An 11,337-nucleotide genomic window follows, 5' to 3' on the forward strand; every position below is an offset into this window, starting at 1 on the left:
TCATAGAATAAAGCTGCCCAAACTCACTTTGCTGCTCCCACACAAATACACATCTGTCTCTTCTAATTTATCTTTACCTCTTTTGACCTCCTACATTAAATAATCACTCTGTTCATTACAAGAAACACAGCAAACATTAAAATGATGTTTGAACTACAACAAAAGTGGCAGGAAACATTAGGAAAATGTGAAAAGTTGCACAGAGAAAACAGGAAATAGATGAGTGATTAAATAAAATATTAAAATATTCTCAATAAACAAACACTAAACTGATTGACACAAGTGTAACTTATAATTTTCTGGGTTTAAAACAACATAAATATGCCCTGTTTTGTGTTTAAACAAAAGTACAAGGATTACACAGTAGATGTGTTAGTTTCAGCTCTCCTCTGACCATTAAACTTTCATGACGCTGCATTTTTTTTTTCCCCTGCTGGTCAGAATCAGACCTGGGATCAGATCCTGAGAAACCCTCACACACTTTCACTATAAACCCTCCTTGTGTAACATGGAGGAGGAGGATGACTTCCAGCCGACTGTCTGCTCTCTCTGACAATCCTCATTCCTCTGGCCGACACTAAACAGGAACCCAACAGTTTGACCTTTCACCTTGTCTCCCTCTTTTCTTTCTTTCTCCACTTAAGTCGACGGATTATAGACGATCCTCTCCTGCCTTTATGGCTCCATTCATAAATCACTGCTCAGCCTTCTGCTTACATCACCATTAACTGCAATCAATGAACATTCTTGGGAAGGTGACGTTCCCACTTTTAAACACATTAATCCTTCCCTGAGCTCATTGTCGGGTGGATGGATACCAGGCTCGTGCTTCCATCGGTCGCTGTGACGCCGGGTTCCCTGCAGCTCTGCCTGCAGCTGCTCGTGCTGCTTTTCCACTGAGCTGGTGAACAGTCCACAGGCAGATTACAGGCTATAGCATGAGATTTTACATTCAGCATGTTTTAAACTCATAAAAAATGTTGTTTCTAAATGTCAGCTTCCTCCTGACGTGATATGATGTGTGCGGCAAATTTCATGGCAATGCACTGAATAGCCACAAAAAGTCGACCTTATGTTGAGACTAGAAGAAAAGTCTAGGGTTCATCCTCAGGAAACTGCATATGCCTGTACAAACTTCACTACATTTCATCTGAAGTTACTAGTTACTTTTACAGTGGTGTTGGTCCGCCAGGGTTTCAATTTGTCTCGGATCCTGTTTGTGATACTCATGGACAGGATGGACAGTGTGTCTGGTTTGTGCGAGGTTTTGTGTCTTTGCAGATGATGTGATTCTGTTGGCTTCATCAGACCACGACCTCCAGCACAAACTGCGACGGTTTGCAGCTGAGTGCGAAGCGGTCGGGATGAGAGTCAGCACCTCTGAGGCCGTGGTTCTCTGCTGGAAAATGGCGGATTGTTCCCTCCAGGTGGGGGGAGAGTTGCTGCCTCAAGTGAAGCTATTATAACTGTATACCTGTGCCAACTGTATACAGGTGTGTGCAACTCATTCTTCTCCTCAGTAAAGCAGCAGTTTGGCTCAATACTCAGCATTGTTGAATCACTGTAGGTAGGTCCTGGATCGAAACCTGGCCGTCCCAGGAACCACAGCAGGGTCATGGAGCCAATTGAGACCCTCAGTCTCTTCCCCTGGGTTCCGAGATGTTCCGGTCTCATCATGGCTCTGTTCATCCCCATGCAATCAGCTGCCTTTTCCATTCTTTCGACCCTTACCATCGCACTGCACACACCTCTGACTGACCTTCCACCCTGTTGATCCCCTTGGCATTCGACCCCCCTGTCATCCACTTCATCGACCCCTGTCATCCCATCAAACACGACTCTCACCCAATCCTCTAGCTGATCCAAATAAACCTGAAGAACCTGAATCCTTCTCCCTCCATTAAAGCAAGAGATATAACTTTCTTCTCAACTAAACAGGCTCTAAAAACTTTTTGATGCTGTCAGATGAACTGAAAATACAAAGTGTTTCTACTTAGCAAGGTGAGAAATCCTTCTCTGATGTCGTGATTATTGTAATGAAACTTAAAACTAAACTGGAGATACAAGGTTTGTCAACCAATAGGGAACTGTAGTGGAAACCAAATGCTGTAATGTATTCGGGCTCCTTTGAATCATTAACCCCAGACTCTGTTATTATGAGTAAGCTGGGTTAAAAGCAGAGAGAGCGGTGGGACGACGACCGAGCAGACTTTTCCATGACTCTTTGTGATGAGACAAGCGCTTCCTGCCGGGTCAGGGCAGCCTTCACATCAGCCAGCACTCAGTCAGGATCGGCTGTTTGCACTCATGACATCGCACCTGGTCTCCGACCAAAACAAAGATTTTTCCGTGTGAGGTTTATTGCAGGTTTGGTAGATGTTATCGCCCTGATGTCTCCTCACACAACAATGGAAACTTTGTTGTTTTGAAGTAAAGAAGAGTTGAGAAGTGGCCCACATGCAGAGAAAATGTGTTTGGAGAATTCAGTTTGTGGCCAAAAACATGAGATCGTCAGAAAACATTTCATACAAGTTAAACTGTATTTTTTTATGTGTTTAAACTGGAATTCATTTAAAGAAGTATGTGAAACAGATTTTCAGTACAATTGCAATCGATTTGCTGTCAATTTCTGAAATAAATTTGAAACAGAGAAACATGAGGAGCACACAGGGGTGTAGTTAACCTTTAAAACTCAAGGTAGGATTTATCGTCATCTTCTCCATACACAATAATGCAGATTCTGCTTCTCCTTGATTTTTGACCTATGCTTTGGTTCATTGTCCTCTGGTATCATGACACAAGATTGTGGACATTTTTGTCACGGTTTCAGAAACATTACACCCCTAATTCGTAATATGGAGGGGAATGAAATTGCGTTCGTCCAACAAGTCCTCCAACCAATGGTTTGTTACAAACTCTAAGAGTGTCTCCAGAAATAGCGTCTGACAATAAAGTGTAACTACAGGTCATAATAAGCTGCTTGCTGGGCAGCTTTGTTCTTCCAAGTACAAAGACAAAGTCAAATGCAAGTAGCGTTAAGCTGAAATGTAAAGATGTTGTCACGACCACCCTAGCTTATCTCTGGTTTCTTGGTTTTGGTTTGACATTATTACTAATCCTCCATTTCTTGTGTTTTAGTTTTGTGTTTGTTTTCATGTTTCTGGCCTCTTGGTTTTATTTTAGTATTCCTTCACCCTCCAGTGTTCTGGTACTTCCTGTTTTATGTTGAAGTTACTTTCCTGGTTTTATCTAATGTGCTTCCTGAAGCTGTAAGGCTTTCTGGCCCATTGGTTCACTCAAAGGTTCATTACTCGATGCTTCATGAAGATTAAACAGAACAACAACTACTACGACTATTACAAATATTAATAATGAACAATAAAAATAATAATACATTTTCTGCCAACCTCACCTACTACTACACTGACGACTGGTAACAATCTGTTAGGTGCCGGGTATCTACGATGCTTTTATCAAGAAACCGGCACTGAAAACGAACTGGTACAAGCCTCCAAGCCTCAGCTCCCATCATATCCAGTGAGTCTTGTTTTTTGTTTGAATAAATCTCCTGAGCAGCTGGTCTGTCTCAGTGTTTGTATCTGGGTCCTTCCTCCTGCATCCCCAAGCCCCATTTCGTGACAGATGTACCTCATTCAAAAGCAGAGAGGATATCATGAATGGATAAAAATACATGTGAGCAAAGTAACCACAGTAAACTCTGGTTGAGTGGCTGTGTGTGTTTACAGTGCAACCAAACAAACTCATGTTTAATCCAGTTCAGACTCAGCTGAAGGAGAGTGAACAGTAAACAGTGAGTCTGATATCGATGAAATAAAACTACAGTGGATGACACTCATTAAGGTATTTCATCTTTTTTTGTGTTTTGTAATCACTGAATTAATTTTGTTTTATCCAGTATTAATCAAAACTCTTGTCCTCAGCCTTTATGTGAAGTACAGGAGGTTTAGCTTGCTGTATAACTGTGCACCTGCATGTGTAATAAGAGCAAAAATAAAAGTTTTAGAGTCAGATTTTAACACAGGCCATCTGAATCTCTCCTAACGAGATTCCATACAGCGACATGTCGGGTTAAACAACCAGCAGCAGCAGCAGTTTGGCAGGTGAAGAAACATTTCTGTTCTTGTGCTTCAGCTCCACAGCCTGCAGACAAAAATCTTTCCCCTGCAGTCTTATGTAACATAATGCAATTTAATCATTTCCCAAACAGTAACTACATAAATCATTATAGACACTCTCCATCCAGCCTGTCTGAGCGTATCGGTCCATGTCTGAGCTCCAGCACATTGAAACACTTCTCCCATGTTTACGTGTTCTCCATCCTAAATCTCTTTTCTTTGGTGGAGAAGGAGGAGGCCTGGACGAACACATCAACGTCTCTGCTGCCACGTCTGATTCATTGTGCTCTTCGGTCAAATGTTCTCGGAAAACATGAAGAGAAAAGAACCTCTATGCTGTTTTTACATAAGGAAACATACAAGAGTCGCTCCAAAATCATAAATGTTTCATGAAATTTCAATGAAAAGGGCAACGACAGCGTGCTTTACATCACTGTGACATAAATAGGAAAGTAATAAGAGCCTTTGCTGTGGTTACAGGCTCCACAGTGATGCAATAAGAATCAGGGTCAGCCAAGTTTTTACTTTGATCCAAACTGTCTGGGCCGACTCATACATGGTTTACATGCATGAAACATTGATAACTGGCTCTTTAGTTCCTGGAGAGCTGCCAGAATAATCACCACCGCCACAACTGAAACACATCCTCAGCCATCAGATTACTTATACTATGTTGTATTGCAGCATGTAGAACAGACTGAATGTGCTGCAGACGCTCCGAGGCCTCATAGATCAGTTCAGTCTAAACTCAAACCAGACAACAAACTATCTGCAAATACTGTATCTTTGTGGTCTGTTGTTGTCACCTCAGATGCCAGACGAGTGGAGCTTATCTCAGAGCAGTAAGAGGCGAAGAAATCTGAAATTCAGTTCAGTTTATTCTCAGCTTTGAGGTCGTCTGTACAGTGCAGATTTGGAGTGCACCAGCTAGTAAACATGGATGAAAACAGCACAGAAAACTTTGAAAGCTCTAGAGAAGCTATTAAATGGACCTTGTGGTGAGCTTCTAAAGCAGGGTACTACCTAAGATAATCAGGCTGATTTTAGGCCCGAGTCCGACCTCCAGATCAAAAACAGCAAAGTCCTGATGGTTGTAAAGATGATCTTGTCAAATTCTCCTGTGGTGTGAGGTGTGTTCAGAGTGATTTTACCCTCCCTGATGTGCATCGAAAACGATCAGAGACACCCCGATAAATATTACACATGCTCAATATTTCCAAGCTTAAGTCAACAGTGACAAGAGCTGTCTAAAGAGCTCAGAAAAAAGCCAAATGTGAACATCCACAGTTCCATGACAACTGGTCAAACACCATTTGCTGATGATCATGTAGAATCCAGAATAGTTTCTGAACGCTGTTTCAAAGGTTCATCTTTCCAGTCACATCTTACAGTTTCTTACCAAGGTCAAGAATAAACTTTAGTATTTAAGGAAGGAAATGTTTTGGTTACTATCAGTCGTCGTCATTGTCGTCATCAGCAGACTGCTGCGTGGCAAACATTCAGATTTACACTGATTGTCATGGATCCAAGTCAATATCACTACACTAAGTCACAGAGATCCTGTAAATCACCTCGTCCTAACACAAAGGTAAAGAAGTAAATAATATTCTATTCTACAGAATAAAGGCCCTACAGGTCTCACAGGGCTACTCATCATGTTTGGAAAGCCAAGTAGAGCAAAAGCACTCAGTGTGTTTCAGCACTCATGTGTTTCACCAGAGAAGATAAATTACAACATCCAGAGCCGAAGTGACAAGAATCAGATTGTTTCTGACTCCATCAAACCACCAAAAAGTCCAACCAGGCAGGGTGACGTCTTACCAAAACTCTGTCCAATAAATAAAATGTGACTTTGATTTACAAGCTGGTCTCTTTCTAATTGGTCAGTGTGAAGCTGAAAGAGCCAAACAACAAAAAAATCTAACTGTTCCATTCTGATTTAGACCAAAGAAAACAAACTGAAAGAGGTGATCACATCCTGACAATCATCAGTGTTGGACACAGTCCCAATGCTGCGAACCCTGTGAGCCCCGTGAGTCCTGTATGAGTGTGTATTATTTATTTTTTAAGCCTCCTTTTTCGTACAAATGCTGTGTGCCTGGTGTGTTCTGGTTTTCTCTCTCTCCCCCTTCATTGACTTCTTTCCAGTGGAGAAGCAGCACACCTGTGTTTAATGTGATCAGTGGACTCCTGCTGAGAGCACACCTGTGGAGGATCTTCATCATCAGCCTCTCTGAGTCTGCATCAGCTGTCGGACAGATCCAGGTCTTATTAAAACCGCTGCCACCGGAGCAGATCTGTTGATCGTCCCTCTGAGATAACATCACAGCTGCTGGAGTTCAATTCAGAAACACAACATTGAGAGTAAAGAGCCACTCGGGTGTCTGAGGTTACAGATTTACTCCTGAACACAAAGCCAACACCAACAAACATGTAACCGTCAGCTGGACCAATCATCAATGAAAACTTGGCGTGACAGGTTTGTTCTGTCTTTTACTGAAATGATAAAACAAGGTCACTTCTACAGACAGATGCCAGAGTTGGATCAGAAGCACAGTGTTGCTAAATTATTAAGAATACACGCCAAATGTAAACTAAACTCTTCTCCACGGTCAGTACTTTTAATTTAGATACTTGAATAAAGTAAAAAAGTTTTTTTTGTTTTGTCTTTTGATAAAGTCTTAGAAAGGTTCATTACTGACTGAAATAACCCAGAAGTATCTTAGTGGCAGCCATGACAGGAGCTGGTTGAACTCTCGAAATGTTAAGGAAATGTGCTTCAGTGCGTCTTTTGCTAGCTCCTTTAGCATTGGATAGACAAGACCCATCCTTTATGAAACAAAGGACACAATCCCGTCTTACAATTTCTTGCAGCAACGACATTTAAAACGACCTGCATCAATAACATCTGCTGTCACATAATTACAGAGGCTAGTACAAGCGTCATCGAACCCTAAGCACTGCAAAAATATTTATCAGTTCTTCCTCACATCTTTCCTTTACCTCATTATGTTTTCAATCAAGGTCAAGGAAAAATGTTTAGAAAAAGAAACAGGATGTAATATTTCTGACTAGACCAGGTACTGCAGTTAGCATGTCCACCATCTTAGTTTAGCATGTTAGTATGCTAACATTTGCTAATTAGCCCTAAATTCTAAGAACAGCTGAGGCTGATGGGAGCCTCATTGGTTTTACAGGTCGTTTCGTCTTCTGTCGTCTTCGTCACCATCTCAAACTGAATCTTTCAGACTTGTGTAACGAGTTTCTGGGCTTTGACCTCATCCTCTCCGGGGGCCGCTTTATGGAGCTCTGCCTTTTGAATGTGGCTCAGTTAAATCCACATTCAAACTGCAAAGTAGGCTGTAAAGAAGCAGCTCGGCTTACAGACAACATCAGCTTGTTTCCATATTATTATAAACCACGTGAAAGCTTTTTTTTTCTTGGAAATACACACATGAAAAAATCTGTTATAAAGTGGTGGCTGATAATGTGCCTGTAGTGCTTAAAAGCAGGATTATCACTTTTTCAATCTTCTGCAGATATTTAAAGTTTGACTCTTTGATATGAATCCTAAACTTTCTTTTTCATAGTCTCTAAATGTCAAACTGCATTAACCTGAGTAGAATAACTGGATCAGCCCCTCCTCTCTATTTGACAGTGACAGAGCAAAATATACAATCAGCATCCAGTCTGCCTGCTTGTGTGAAACCTCCACTGATTCCATATTTCCCTCATTAGTCTGCAGCGTGCAGGGCCAGGTCCATCTGCCTCCCATTAACAGTGGCAGCCAGAGAGGCTCGACTCTCACACAGCCTCAACTTACGCAGCCCATGTGAAAGCCTCTATAAAAAGTTTCCCGTTGTTACCTTTGTGTCATGGAAAGTTGTCGTTTGGAGGGGTTCATACCAGGTTTCTTTTTCCTAAAGCAAGCCTGCCACCTAGTGGCAGAGCTGGGAACAGCGGCAGGACCAGTGGAAGTGTTCAGGTGACGGTGAAAAACTGGACTTTATCTGTCACCATCTGTCATGTAGACATGTTATTACTAATTAGACAGTGAAGCTGAGTTCAGTCATCTCTGTTACCCTAATGTTTATGATTTTGCATCACTTTTTCCAAAGGTAAATATCTCATTTCTGAAACAATCTACTCCCAAAAACCACATTCAGCCTAATTCAACACAGAGAGAAAGGTACAGAAGTCAGGTTATCACCAGAGTTTGATTTGAAATATTTACAAAACGAGGAAAATATCTGGAGGAATTCTTGGTCTGAAAGCACACAAAGTAATCACATCCATTTCTATAATTAGAACAAATTGAATGAATTGATGAATAAGAACATTTCATACACAAAGTGCATAAAATCCCAATAAGAAACACAAGACATAAAGCTGAACAAGGTTTATCTGAGAATTTAAAATAATCACATTTCTGCACTTTATCACCTCAGAAACTCCCACAGTGTAAATTCTACTCCTGTGGTTTTGCCAAATGATGATGATGAAATTTCAAATTCACCACAGACTGTAGATACGTAGAGAAAAGAGTGACACAGCTGCTGGTGATGGTTTCAGGACAAATCCACTGAGAGAAATGTCCTAAAACCTGCTCCATGGACAGCTGAAGACTGGAAACACGTAGCCTGGTCTGATGGATCTGGATTTCTGCCGAGGCAGCAGATGGTCGGGTTGGAATCTGGATCCTGCCTGGTGTCAACAGTCCAGGCTGGTGGTGCTGGTGGCGTAACAGGTTGAGGAATGTTTCTTGGCACAGTTTAGGCGCCTTGATCCCAATCAGTCATCGTTTGAATGAAAGAAATGATGTGATGCAGTGTTCGTGTGGTGTTCCTAATAAAGTGCTCACTGACTGGACTATATCATGTGTTTATGATTCTGAAATGGGTCATTCTGCATAATTAGTAGTTTAACTTTGGTATTTTTTACTTTTAAGTAGATTTGTAGCAGTATTTCTACACGATTGCTTCTTTTTCTTAAATAGTTCTAGTTCCACCGACTTAAATTCAAATTCTGTTTGATTCTATGCTGAGTTAATTCATTTAATGATGTACATTGCCTTTTCACTTAAACTGAAAAGACCATGAGCGTCCTGAAAGTCCGTCCGGTGCTTTCAGTTATTCTAATTAAGGCAGAGCTTTGATGGTAATCATAGGTCAGAATGAAAAAGGTGAAAGTTACTGAGGCTGAACAGGTGCGAGACACAGACCCACCCACAGAGTCCTGAGGAGAGGTTTAATCAGACAATGAGTGAAAACACCTGGGGGAGTGGACTGTGGCAGTTTATTAAATCTTCATTTTACTGGTTCTCTACATTGTAATATTGTACAAAAATGTAATCAAATGCAGGTTTGTTTAGAAAATAATATGGAATGAATCCATGTCCTCCACCATCCTGATGTCCCTTTAGTGATTTTAAGGGGGTTTGGGGTGAATTAAGGAGAGATTAATGTAAACGTGAGGGTTATCTGAAGGACTGTGAGAGTCTGAGGCTTCAGTCATTTCTTTCACTGAGGACGAAAAGTCTCTTTTCCTGCTTTTGAATGCATCGTCAGATTTTTCTCCAACAGAAACAGCTCCTCTGGTCCAGCTTGAGCTGCTGATTGAACCCAGATGCAGGTTCTGGTGACTCACCTCCTTCATCCGAGGCGCTCTCTTGAAATATGGTAGCGCCAGCGCTGTGTAATTGTGACATTCTTGCATTGTTTGATGTCCATGAGAGAGAGCGGAGTGGTCTGCAGTGCATGTGTTGACGGAGCGTACCGTACGTGTGGTGCAACACGGCTCCCTGACAGATGATGCATCGAGAGGCCGGTGTTTGGAGTTAGGAGCTTTTAGGAGGAAATATTTTGCCTCTGCGGTCGTGTTTATACTCTGACAGGATCTGATACACACTCTCAAGGCTGAGCGATGAGGACGCTGGTCCAGCATGGTGGTTTTCATCTGTGTTGGCTGTGGGATCTGCTCCGTCCAAAATAATCCACACTCACTTCTTTCTCACAGTGAAAGTGAGAGTTTCACACTGCTGTTTTTCTAGCTAACGCAGCAAAAGCTTGTGTTTGTCCTCTCAGGTTGAACCTTTCATCTAGCGCCACCATCAGGTCAGATTTCAGTCCAGCACTTTGGTTTATGACCAGAAACCTGCAGCAGTGATGACACTCTTCAGCCTCAGCTGTTTAATGTTGTCATGCTAACACACTGAACCAAGATGGAGGATTTAGTAAATGTTATACCTGCTAAACATTAGCATGTTAGCATGTTGATGTTAGCATTTAGCTCAAAGCACAGCATCACAGAGCTACGGAGGCCCTCTGGTGACACCTGAAGGAAAAATATATACATTCAGTGTCTGTTGCTAATAATCACTCCATGCCTGATGGTGAGTGGCTGAAATGTCATTGTAACTCATTCCAAGGTTAAAATAAAATGAAATCAAGTCAAAATTATCCATATTTGAAAAATCCAGAGATACACAGTTTATACTGACATAATGAGGAAAATCCTAGTGTGTTAGATGCTGGATTCGTCAAATGTTTGCTTTATAAATGGTTAAATCATCAGTGAATTATGAAAACTCTGAATTTTCTGTCAATCGAATGAATCAAGATTCCGCTTCTGCGCTGGTGCTAATGAATGTTCATTTTAATGTGTTCCAGTTGTAAAAGCAGAGCTCATTTTAAAGCTGCCAGTGAGCTCCATCAGAACAGCATGGTCCAATGGTCCGATAGCTCTGGAAACAGGAAGGATCTGTGAGTCATTATCAGGTGAATGTCAGTGTGTTTCTGTACAAAGTTCAGTCAGCCAAAGCATCAAGCTCAGCTCAGCAGGTGAGGACAATGATAACTTCCCTCCATGGGGCAAAGTACAGATCCTGAACTGGTACCGAACTCTCACCCTGCTCGTGCCTTCTTTTCCTCAGAGACGGAGTCCTGGAGGGCGGAGGTCAGCTGTAATGAGGCAGAACGTTTGAGGCCATAAAAAGCCAGAGGGCAGATAAACGTATCGATCCCACCTGCTTCTCGCGTCCACATGTGGGTCAGATATTCTCAGCTCTGCTCGCTCTTAACTGGAAAAGTTCAAGCTGTCCATCATCGCAGGGTCTTTGAAGTTATGACGCCATGTCGTTAACGTTTATGCCTCTGTCACTTTGATTGTCGCAGGGATTTACTGTGCTCCTGCACCATTAGGC

The sequence above is a fragment of the Lates calcarifer genome, linkage group LG7_1 (genome assembly GCF_001640805.2).
Source record: "Lates calcarifer isolate ASB-BC8 linkage group LG7_1, TLL_Latcal_v3, whole genome shotgun sequence".
Lineage (NCBI taxonomy): Eukaryota > Metazoa > Chordata > Actinopteri > Centropomidae > Lates > Lates calcarifer.